This window comes from Leptonotus elevatus, chromosome 1 (assembly GCF_054856555.1).
Source record: "Leptonotus elevatus isolate MCC_2025b chromosome 1, RoL_Lele_1.0, whole genome shotgun sequence".
Taxonomy (NCBI): Eukaryota; Metazoa; Chordata; class Actinopteri; order Syngnathiformes; family Syngnathidae; genus Leptonotus; species Leptonotus elevatus.
Window position 1 is genome coordinate 26,402,259 of NC_141239.1, and position 13,215 is coordinate 26,415,473.

The window sequence follows — 13,215 nt, forward strand, 5'->3', positions numbered from 1 at the left end:
AATCATGCAAGACTTGAGCCAATCTTTCAAGACTTTCAAGAAAAATCACATTTCCACAAATCTTAAAAGAACTCTACAAAATCACGATACTTTTTCAAATCTTACGCATGTCCTATAATACCACGCGGGCAACTCTCTACACTGCGGCGAAATCTGTCAAGACTTCTGCAAAATCACACAAGACTTCGGCAAATCTCATGAGAATGCAGACAAGTGATGTTATGATACTGGTTTGACTGCTTCCTGTTTTGTTCCCATTCCTGTTGCTGGGTGATGGGACCTGTATATATATTGGGCATGTTTGGAAAAAACCTGACTGACTTGGATCCCGAGACTGGTGTCGTATATTTTAGTCTTTCTGTTTATGACTGAGTGAAGCGGTAGATTGCTATGTTAGCTTCTCGCGCTAGCTGCCAACTGGCCAAACGTGTGTCATTTATATGCATGTGTTAGTTAGTTTTAAATGAAATGACATTCTCTTAATATAATGCACACGTCTTGTTCTTTGTAGAGATGATTTGACAATTTCAATACATTTATAAAAGCCCTCGCCGTGTTGCAAATAAAAAGAGCTTAACTTATAAATATATATGTACGGATGGATATTGGAGCTTTCCCCACCCCTCCTCCTCCGGCGTCATTAGTGTCACGGCTCATTTCCCCTCTCCTATTGAGGACAGGCCTCCTTGTGGGACCCCTGCACCTTGGCAGCAGATCTGTCAAGCGGACTGATGATGACGGGAGTCTTTGGACACGTGTGCACTTGTACAGTGCGAGTACATGCATAATGTATGCGGCTTTAAACCAACATCCACTCGACTGCGGTGTTATCTGGTGAACTTTTTTTTTTTTTGAGTGGGAGGTGTATTAAATATAAACTGTAAGCATGCACATGCAGACATACCTGTTGTTATTGTTGCTACAACACATAGATTGGATGTTATGTCTCTCGAATGGTTCAAATTTTTAAGATTTGTTTTCTTCTATGATGTACTGACAGCAAGACTAGTCAGCAGCATTGTATGTAGCAATGTATATGATGCAACTGTAGGAAAGGGCGATATAGAAGCCAACATCACCTTATCCCGTCTAAGCACTTCTGCCTTGGCCTCATAGGGAGCGACCTGATGGCTTCTTTGGGGGATTTAATGATGTTGTACCTTGGTGTCAAATGACACGAGGCGACATTCGCCTGCAGCTTAAAATGTGGCGCCCTGCGCACAGCGTGAGCTCCTCAGTTTTGAGAGGGCGACAACTTTTTTAAATAGCTATCAGAATGAAGTAAAACGTGCAAATTTAGGAGGCACACAGTTGCAATCTTCATTCACACTAAAACACTCTAAATACAAAGCAAAAATTGGAGTTAAATTTGTGGGAGTTCAATTTAACGCCCATAGTGTAATTTTAATCTTTTCAGAGTTAAATGGTGTGTTAGATCACTCAACTCCGCCTGCTCGTCTCCAGTTTGAGAGAGACAAGCCAGCACCATTTTCCTCATCCTTCTTCCTTTCTTGCATATCACTGGGAAATACTGACAGTCTTGACAGACAAAAGGAGTTTTGGATCCATTAATTCATTTTCAGTCTTCGCTTCGCTTAAAAAAAAAAAGCCCTTAAATAAAATGCGGAAGGTTTCGCCCGTGACGGGCCGATGTTGGCAGAACCACATCTTAGGCGAGTACTTTTGAAAAAAATCTGTCCGTGTATTTTTTCCGTGGCTTCGCTATTAAAGAATCGCTGTGAATGCGTAATGGGCTGAAGTTACAGGTAAAATTAGTTTATAACGCCCTAAAGAGCCTAGATGTTAAGGTTGCTACCTTTGGTACGACAGTGCGCCAGTTGGATCACCGTCGTGGTAGACCTTTTAGGACTAAACTTTTATGAGTGTCTGAGAAGATTTAAATGTCTACTCCTGTAGTGTTAAGTAACTCTGCTTAGTGAGTTCAAAATGTTTTCCCTCCCAGTGTTAAGTATTTTCTCTAGAAAGTGTGGAGCTATATAAACTATGAAAAAAGTGTTGAAATCAACTCTGTGAGTCAATTCATCACTGGGCTTTTTACTGTGTAGGCCTACAATTTTGAGTTTTTCTGGTTATGTCCTGTGTGCATGTATTGACCAACAAGCTGCGCCTTCAGGTTTCAAAAGGACTATTTCAAAATACAAGCAAGGGTGAGAAGCTCAGTCAGGGCGGGGCTCAAGTACAACCGCTGCTGCTCCACATTGAGAGGAGCCAGATGAGGCGGATAGTGCATTAAGTTAAGATGCCTCCTGCACGCCGCTGTGATGAGGTTTTCTGAGCATGTCCCACTGGAAGGAGACCCTGGAGACAACCCAGGACACGCTGAAGGGACAATGGCTCCCGGTTGGCCTGGTAACACCGCAGGATCCCCCTGGAAGAGCTGGAGGAATTGGCGGGAAGGAAGTCTACAGTTTCACCACAGATTCAATGACAAAGCAGCCCCAGAACATAAACAAGCCTCCTCAAACATGTTTCACATGTTTCTCTCTTTAACGGAAAATGGATGAATAGATACTTGGATAGGTTCAGGTCAAGATCTCCCCCGAATGAGGACCTCTGCTCATTGAGAATCTTGAATGATGCAATTGTCCAAGCCAATTTATTTTTATGTAGGTGGTAGAAGTCTTATGGAGTAAGTCAGGGCCTCTTATCAGCCTGTACCGAGGATATGCCTGTGGGCAGTTTCCAGAGCTGAACGCTGACTGGACTAACTCAGACAGCTTTTCAACACCGGCAACGTTACTTTCTGCTTTGTGCCAGCAGCCTCCACCCCCGCCGGCGTGCATCACTTCCGTACAAACAGAGATTATCTCCCAAGGGACGGAGATCAAGAAAAATGGGCGGATTGTAGCGGAAGAGCTTGAGCTGCAAAGATAGCAGCAGCCCGGTGGTTTGTACTTAATGTCATGCATTGCCAATGAATGATTCCCAGTACAGTGGAACATCTAGTGCAGGGATGTTCACCTCACGGCCCGCGGTTCTTTTGCGGCCCACAGGATGACATTTTGCGGCCCCCTACTTGACGTCAAACTTCATTGGCCCCATCTTTTTTTCTGTTTCGATGCCCTGGGTTCCCCCCTCCCCACTCCTAAATCATTTATGGGCTACCGTGGCTCAGGCTCATTTGAATCTATTTGTTTCCGCTGGTACACAAGGAGGCACACTGAGTAAGAACGTGGACTGCTGTCTGAGGTTCTCGCCATACTATTACAGACGGGTTACGTTCTTCTTCAGTGCTGTCTGAGTTCAAGGAATTACAATATGTAGTAGTGGATTTTTGAGGCCACCCATTTGCCTTCATCTGCCACTGTACAGGTTCACTTTTCAGGGAAAATACGAACATGAGCTTTTTGTTTTTGCTACTCTTAATTAGCAGTGTCAAGTTGGGAGCGGGCCTCAAATCAGCCTAGTCAAATTTAAGGAGATGGTGTGTGTGTGCGTGCGTGTGTGTGTGAGGTTAATGTAGAATGTAGCAGCGTGTTCACAGCTCTGTTTTAGCAACAAATGGAAGTGAGGGAAATGAGCTCTCAATGAAAACAGAATGAGTGCTGATAACTTTTGGGCTGGGCAATGACTACATTTGAGTTAATCACTTAAGGGTGCTCTTTCACCGATGTACAGTCCTGCTCACAGTTATTGGCACCCCTTCCATTTTTGCATGATCTCTACAATAGCTTCGGAAATAAATGGAAATGTACCAAATTTATATCATCAGGACCTTTTAATTGGATGTCCACAATTCCACAAAGGAAATTGTTTTTCAACTTGCATAATGTAATTCCAAAGAAGAAATAGAAAACAAAGCATGTGCAGCAATAATGGCACCTCTCTTTGATATTTGTGGTTGCACACCTTTTGGCAGTGATGACAGCTTCCAAATGTTTCTTGTAGCCATCTCTAAACTTCTTGCACTTCTCTGCTGGTATTTCCCCCCACTCTTCCTTTGCAAATTGTTCAAGCTCTTGAATGTTTGCAGTTTTCTTTTCGCAAAGGCACATTTCAGCTCATATCAAAGATTTTGTTTTGTTGGTTGTTTTATTAATTTTTTCCTTTCAGACACATTATTACAGGTTACATCGATCAAGTCAAGTTTATTTATATAGCCCTTAATCACACAAGAGTCACAAAGGGCTTCACATGCCCGCAGTTTACAAACATCAACGACATCCCCTAATCGAAGCACAAGAGAGCAAGAAAAAAAAAAACAACAGGCAAAAAATGAAAAACCTTGAAAAGGGGCCGCAAATGTGGTAATCCCCCTTCCAGGATGATCAGGCTGCAATGGATGCCGAATGGGCAAAAATGTACATAGTTTGTGATACTAAACATTATTAAATAGAATAGTGCGAAAGTCCATTGGAGAAATTGAAGCACAGGAAGAAAACGTCAGGGAAGTGAGTCCTCATCCAAATCCAGCCCGGTTGGTCGGAGCAGCTATCTCCATTACGGCAACTTCAAGGTGATGGTCCTCCCCGGATTACGCGCTGCTGAAACAGGGCTACCAAAATCTTTGGAGATAGCCGTATACCATTTGGTGGTCTTGTGTTTGCGAATTATAGCACTTCTGATGTCCTCAGACAGCTCCTTTGTTTTGATGATTATTACAAAGGTAAAGGGGATAACGAGTGGCTTTTTAAAACATTAAAAGTCTTTATTCATTGGTTAATTCATGTCAATTGGGCACAGACAATTTAAAACAGGAAATTCTCATTTGTGATTTACCAAAGGTTAGCCACAATGTGTTTCCATACTGATTTACAGGAAAGGGTGCCAATACCAGTGACAGAGCACATTTTAAGTTTTCTATTTTTTTTACTCCCATTGTTTATCGTTTTAAATCGTTTTTTTTTTTATTTATCATTTGGTCTTTCAGATAAAACACAAGTTCGCTATAAAAATTAAAATGTTTTAGTTAACTAATTTTTTTTCAAAATATATTCCACATTATGGTACTTTACCTTCATGGGTTCCAATAATGGTGAGCAGGACTGTACTAGTTTCATGCGGTACTGTTTTGGCTAGCTTGTTGCCAAAAAACAACATGTACACTAATGTTAAATGATGTCATTGTTATTTACTTTTTCTAAAAGTGAAAAAGACAAAATTGTTTAAAATCGGATATTGAATTAAAAAAAGACAAAAACAAAAAACGGAGAATTCACTTTAATCTCCCAGCCCTATATGCTAACATGACAAGACCACACGCTGTTTTAGTTTGGCCTCCAGTCTAGTCTCAGCCCCCAGACTAAATTACATGTCATCTCGGCTCTGATGTTTCCTCACAGCAGACAGTGTTGGTTGCCTCGGTTGTGGCCTTGTCTCGATCATTATAGAAACCCAGTAAGGATATCTACAATTGCACGCTGACATGCAGGTTAAAGCCAAAGAAGGACAGTGTAAAATTCAGTAAACATCAAACCTGTAAATGACCTCCCATGCTCCATGTTGGCGTCTCGCTGCCACCTTCTCGCTTCCAGACACACGAAACCAGAAGTGGTCTCCAGGGCTGAATGAACACCGCATGAAGGCTGTCTTTGTCCTCTGTGGCCGCGTTGCTATCGTAGGCTTGTACCAATGCTGCTGCCCCCCCCCCCCCCCCCTGGGCCCTGGCGTGTCACCCAAGGAGGTGTCGGGCTAAAAAAACATGCTAGTGACGCTGACATCAGTGACGTCACCCCTTGCCATCCGCCCGCCCTTCTGCTTTTGCTTGCATTGATTGGCTTGGTTGCTTGTGCGTGTACTGTGTTGAAAGTAGTATTGTCCAAACGGGCAGGGTGGGCAATGTTTTAAAGGAGGAATATTGTGGAAAACTGACTTTTTAATATGTGTATAAAAATAGCTGCATTTGTAGAGTGCCAGACCACCCATCAAGTGTGAAGTTAAGCGAGGCTACAGCGGTGGCTTGAGATACAAGTTTAGTTTGTATCATGACTACAGACCACTCAAAAGACTTCGCAAATCATATTTTCCAATCGAAATGAATGGCAATGCCATTAATCAGTTTCGGCCTTTCCCCAAACAATAAAAAAAGATGGCTGTAATGTGTACTTCAATGAGGAAAATACCGTACTTTAATTAAATAGAACTAAAAACTGCATCGAGTGAATGGCAATTGCGCTCCTCTTTCTGGTGTGCCCGCCTTGGACACTTGGAAGCCGTATAATACAGACAGATGGACATACTGTTCATTGAGTTATCTCCATTCCTCTCAGCTCAACACTTCACTTCTTCACAGAGGATGAATATACCATTATATTGTCTGTCTACATATGGTGCTGCACTGTTTGTGTAGATGCTTTTTAGAGCGGAATTAAGGTAGCAGGTTGAATGCTGTTTTAAATACGGTAATTATTTTTGTTTTATAGTTAGTGTGATGCATTGGCTAACACTGTTGCTTGCGTTAGTTGTTGACAATACTGCTATAAGGATGTTCAACTAAGTTGTCTATGTGACGTAATCGACAAGTTTATTATGGTGGCTTGGTGATAAAATGCTGCATCGATCAGTGATAAATAATACAGTGGATAACAAAGTGGAATCTGAGCTCTTAAATGAGATAACAACATTAGTTGGTTTTCTAATGTGGTCATACACTTCAAAATATACATTTAACTTTCGAGTAAGTAATGCAAAGTATGTTAATTAGGTTAATTATCAGTCACTTGTAAATAATACTGTGATGTTTTTATTTTTTATTACGTTTTTTAATTATTAAAATGACATACAGTATGTTACCACCACACTCCAACACACAACCTCATTTACGACTTACCTAGCCATATAATGTGTCCATTTCAAAAAAAAAAAAAGTAACGTTTGCCCACCACGGTTATACACACGGTCCAGAACGCACAACCACAAAATAGCCCAAAAGGCACTATGAATACCTGCCTTAGAAGAGCTGCTGAGATGCACACTTTGCAGAAACTCCATAAAGTGGAGACATTAGGCTGGTGACAAGTTCTTCTCCAGTGGTCACACGCCCTTTTGCCAGTAAGTCGTTGTGCAATATATTACTGGGCCAAGCCAAACAGTGCAGTTTCATACCTTCGTGTTCTTGCACACCCTTTCACCAGGCGAGCCGACCAGTACTCCAAAACTATTTTCCCCATATTAGTCAGTTTCGAGTCAAGCTATTGCCATTTGGAAAACCTTTGTTTACTTCACAGACAATGTGTTAATTAAAATGTGAACGTTTTGACTGATGTACAAATGCGAAACACAAATGAACCAATAACTGATATTCATAGTAAAATACAATTAAAAATCATTTTGCGCGCACCGAGAAAATGCTTCGATGACGTAGTTGATGACAGTCGAAGCCTCAAAAACAATGTAGGTTTCCCGTTTTGCCACAACAGAATTTCCTCACTGTATATATAAACGGTCATCATTTTAAGCACAATATTAAAATGAGCAATACAAATAATAGGCTATATATTAATATTACCTATATATAATAAGTTACTATATAGGCGGCGTGGTGGCTGACTGGTTAGCACGTCTACCTCTGAGTGCCGAGGTCGTGAGTACGGATCCAGGCTCCGGCCTTCCTCGGTGGAATAAGTGAGCACAATATTAAAATGATACATATTAATAGTAACTTTATGTAAAAAGTTATTATGCTTGTTTGCCGCTCTTGGCAACAAACTGTGGCATTGTTTTGATGTCAGTGCACAGCAGACGCGCACCAGTTGCACAGCTGACATTATTATCGAAGTGAGAAAGTACCAAATATCCGCCGGCATGATGACCCCCCCCACTTTTTTACCCCAACAGGTTTCTTGAACATTTTCTGTCAGAAACAAGCCACACAAACACAGAAGGCTGGCTATTTCCAGAAATTTTGGGCAAGTGTGGTGACTGAAACTTCTGTTCTCCAAAATCACACTTTAATACTAACGTGTGTAGTTGGAGCAGCTAATGGCAGGCAGACCATAGCCCCAAAACACCTGACCTTCCTGCGACATTCAGCAGCAGAGTGGCTCGTAAGGATTTATGGGAAAAGGTGAGAGGCTCTGGCATTTGCCCCGTGTCCCACTGACCATCCCCCTTGGGAGGCACCGGCTTTTCCTCGTGTGTTGACAGTCTTACAGCGGGCCGGCCCAAAAATTGGGTGTGCTTTTTCTTCCCAATTGTTCTGACCCCTATAAAATGCGTGGCCTGGCTACCGGTGGGCTTTTCCGCTCGAAATATCTCACCCTTATTGGGGCCGCCGGGAGCCCCATGACTGGCTTCATTAACTCTGCGTTGATTGTTTGTGAGCTTTGGAAATGTTCAGCATTTGCAAGGATAATGTGACTCTATGAAAAGGCATTAAAAACTCCCTAAAGACTAATTACGGCCTGGTTAAGGTTTAGGTGCCTTGCATAAAACGATTTGAAACGACTTCGTTTCCTTGTTATTATTGTGATGGTGAATAAATCGTTATTTGGGAGAGCTTTCCCATACTCTGTAGCAACCCAGGATTTGTTTGTATAGTTATAATTATTTTAAATAAAATTAACCGCTGTAGTGGTTGATGTTCAACTTTGACACGAAGATGCACGTATCTAAATAAAATCCACTTATCAGTAGCTGTGGACTGTAGTGAGTGCAACTCGAGATCAAGACTCACACATACAGTAGAAAACAGCTGTCAACTATAGTTGCTGATGCTCCATTTTGACATCCAAACATGTCCAAATATGGTCATTCATATTTCTTCTCAAATCGTTACAATTGGTCTTTCTCTGCTATGATGATTAGTCAACACTTCTTTTTATTTGTTGCACTACTCATGCGTTGAAGACCTTTGAAAAAGAGTTTGGAAAAAATATGTACCGCAGCCATTTTTGTGAAGTATTTAAGGCTTTTTGTTTGGTTGGGGGCTTGGCATAAGTCCACTTTGATGTGGATGGCTGCAGCTGGCACCGTATTTTACCATTTTAATTAGTGAAAATGTAATTCATTGATTCGATTCTACATGATTTTGGTGTGTTGTTGTATTGATGTTGCACCACCATATACTGTAATATATGGTGTAATATTAATTTGTACACTTAGCTTTTTGGTAACTCAAGAAGGTCTTTTTTTTTTTTTATATTTTTAAATTTTTTATTATTATAATTTATTAATTTTTTGTTCCTGTAAAGTAAGCATTTTAGAGACACAAGGATTTCGCCTGACAACAAAATAGAAGAAAACAGATTTTGAATAACTGTCCACATGACACATGCATGTAGAAGAAAACCGTTTTGCAGTTGTGGAAAGGAAAAGTACTGTCCCCAAAAATGAGAAAATAAAGTATTCACACACTTATCCTGAAACACCTGAGCAAAGTTCCAGTAAGGAAGGGGCAGGGTTTCTCGTGAAGAGAAAAACACACACGCACATGCAAAACCTCAATTTTTCTGCTTCTATTCAAATAAATCTTAACAATCGGCTCTTTTATGAGCTCCTGTTTGTTTAGCTTAGAATTGCAATAAGACCGGAGTTAGCCCCAAAACAGACCACAAAAAAAAGAGAAGATTAAAATGAGGAAAGTGAGCAGCAAGCAAGATGTCATCATGCGTCTGTCATTTTTTTATGTGCGTTTTATGTGACAGCGGTAGTAAAATGGTCAATGCAAATACTTGCAATAAAAAGGAAATGTGTTCATGGGTGGGACAAACGTAAATGAACATAGAACACAGCATTGATTAACAATCATACAGTCAACTTTGTCTTTATTATTTTTTATCTATTTCATATATTTCTAGGTGTGTAGATATGGTATAGATTGTCATAATTAGGAAAGACATACAGTATATCTTCTTGGCCCTCTTTCCTACTCTGTACAGAAAATAAGAACATTGCTAATGTTTAGGACTGGTGTTGTCATTTTTGCTCGTCTCGTTTTTGGGAATAAATAGTTGCTGGAAGGCTTGGAGAAGTCACTAAATTGTATTTTTAAATGTTGGCAACATTGCAGACACTTGTGTCTACACGTGCGCATAAAACAAAAGCGCAACTTTCCAATTAAAAGCCACTCTATATTTTACGTTTTATTTTAATTTGATGGGCTACTGTGAGGGCAGAGGTCAGAGACCAGGTGTGGCCCCTGGGCCATACTTTAGCCAGTTTCGTGCTAGAGTCAACTGGAACTGAAATCGTTGGGAAAAACATTGCATGGGAAGTTCTTTAACAACACTGACTCTGTGTGTTGGTGCTGCTGTTTTGATTAGCAAAAGTGGTCAAAGGTTCTTCACTTAACTCTTGTTTTTTGCCAGTTTGACATGGCGACATGAAATGTTGTCGATAGTGAGTAGACACACAAGAAAGTCTCAAGAACTCATGCCTCAAAAGAGAACTTTCCATTTTGTTCTGAAGCGGCCATTTGAATCACATTTTAGCGTGTCCTTCAAAGGCGAAGAGTTTGTCCGAACTAGGTGGTGGAAAGCTACATAGACAGACTAACAAATCGTATCGGTGTTGTTATGCAATCGGTGTTTGAACACAAATGGTGAAACAAATCATACTGTCCTGACAGTATTTATGCTTTGAGAAAAATGACTAATATTATCGCAGCTTACTGAATCAATTGTGAAAGTTCTTTGTGTCTCTCACTGTCTGTATTATGCTGCCCCCAGGTGGCCAAAGCATACAGCTGAAGCAGCACAATGCCCATTGAACTGAGGCAGAAAACTAAAACTCTTTAATTTCATCAGATTTTCTTTAACTCATTTGTTCCAAAAATGTATAAAAACATTCTATTTTAAATATTGCCATCAGAGGTGGGTAGTAAAGAGGTAGTAGTACATTTATCGGTACTTGAGTTACTTTTTGAAAACATTTTTACTTCTAAGAGTAGTTTTACCACACAATACTTTTTACTTTTACTTGAGTAGATGTTTGAAGAAGAAACGCTACTCTTACTCCGCTATATCGGGCCGCTTTAAGAAACTGCCACCTATGGTCGTTAGACTGGGAGGCAGCTGCGAGCGAGTTACGCCACAATTTGTGAATGGATTGGATTGTGCATTTGTCTGTCTGATGACATTGTTTTTAAAAATGACTGAGTATCCTTTTCAGCGAATACTTTTTTACTTATACGTGAGTGATTTTTTTGATGACTACATTTTACTTTTACTAGAGTCATATTATTTTGAAGTAAGGCTACTCTTACTTGAGTACAATTTTTGGCTACTCTACCCACCTCTGATTGCCATGGTCCCAAAAACATATTTATATGTTTATGTTTTTTTTTATGCTAGAGCATACAGAGGGCTTTGATGCAGCCTCTGATCTGAAGAGGTCGCTTAAAGCAATGGTAGTTATTACAAAAACAGCTAGCAGGTGGCAGCAGACTATGAGATCAACCAGGGCCATATTGCAACAAAGCTTTTTTCCCCAGTGTTTTAATCGGGTTTGTGAATAATGATGAAACTTAGCTATATTCTAATGCTAATTTATGCAAAAGCAAAACAGATAGGAACATACTTTTTTTTCTGATGAAAGAAGAGACTCTAATCTTTCTTTTGGTAGGTTCCATCTTTTTATAGCAATAGAATAGAAACGCAATATTCTGTGGGCCTTGCTAAATCATTCAAATTCCAGCAGCCGGGAGCGAATGGGATTGCTTCAGTGTAAATGGCTGGGAGTGAATGAGTTAATGATGTCATCACGGAATACTATTTTTCTAATAAATAAAAAAACACACATAAACAATTCCGTTTTTTTGGTTGCATCTGAACCAGATAAATGCCCTTTCCTTTCATTTCAAAGTGGAAGCATGATTTGAGATTCACAAGGAAGGGGATAGCCTTTTACAAGTGGAATCCATCAGTCAATCAAGCTGGTAAAAAGCCAGTGAGTGTGACGGCACGAGTTATGAAAGTGCTCTTGTGTCTGGACACGATGGGAGGGACAATTTTCTGTTCCTCCTTGTGTAAATAGTACACATGCGGCGGCGGGTATTAGGATTCGTCACAATCCCTGGTTATTTGGAAGCCTGTTGCTAATGGAAGCGTGGTCATGACTGGACGTCACGAGCGCCCCCCAGCCGAACAAAGACGCTCTTTCTGTGGGCTCCGAGGTGCTGAAAGGCCGGACCGGGGTGGCAAGGGACTCTACAGGGTCTTGCCATTGAGATTTGTAGACAAAAGTGAGGCGTAAGGCTGGGACGATACACCAATACAGTATCAAGATGCCAACATCAGGCATTCATATTGCTACTGTTTGATTGACGATGGTATTTTCCTATTGCAGTGCAAAATATGAATGCTCAATGGAGCTGACCACCATTGCTTTTTACTCATTCACTGCCATTGACGGCTATAGACGTCAACAATTCATTTGAACTATTTCTATTAGTTGAATTTTTTTTCCACTTTGTTAATAAGAGTATGAAAACCTAGAATTTTTTTTATTGTATATTTAGAAAATGAAGAAAAAATTCTTAAAAAATAGGGGCGTCAGGTGATTGCATTTTTTTATTGTAATTAATCGCATGACTTTACTAGTTAACTCATGATTAATAACAAATTGTATATCTGTTCTAAATGTGCAATAAAAAATTCTAGGTTTTCATACTCTTGTTTACAAAAGTGGAAAAAAAATGTTAAACTAATAGAAATAGTTACAATTAATTTTTGACGTCTATAGGCGTCAATGGCAGTGAATGAGTTAATACAGCAAGTGTGTCAATGAAGGTACTAAATTAGGCAGATATCATGTAAAGGCAATTGAAGAGCTAGTTAGATACAACTTTATCATGAACGATGACTAGGTTGCTGTTTTGGATTAAAGTGATATTTTAAGCAGATGTTTGACAATCAAATAATTGAACTATGTCAATTTGAATTGACGTAATTGTGACTGTCATTATGTTATTGAAGCAAGCACAGACAACCTTCAAAACATTGTTTCAAACTCAAAGGCTCACAACAGTATCAATAATAGGAGCTGACGTTGTTTCCTCGTTTTAATTAATAAACGAGTACCTCTTATGTTCTAAGGAGATAATTGACAATAAATATATGAAACTATGCTTTTTATGATGCCACATTCATTATGGATTGAGAAAAATGTCTCTCTTTTTGGGTATTCTGTAATTCAAACCACATGTTCCCTCTTATACGAAGAAGTGGACGTCCGAGACAATTATGGATTTAAAACATAGTCGGTTTAAAACACAAACAGTGGTTAAAGGCGGGAGGGGAAAAAAAACAAAATGCC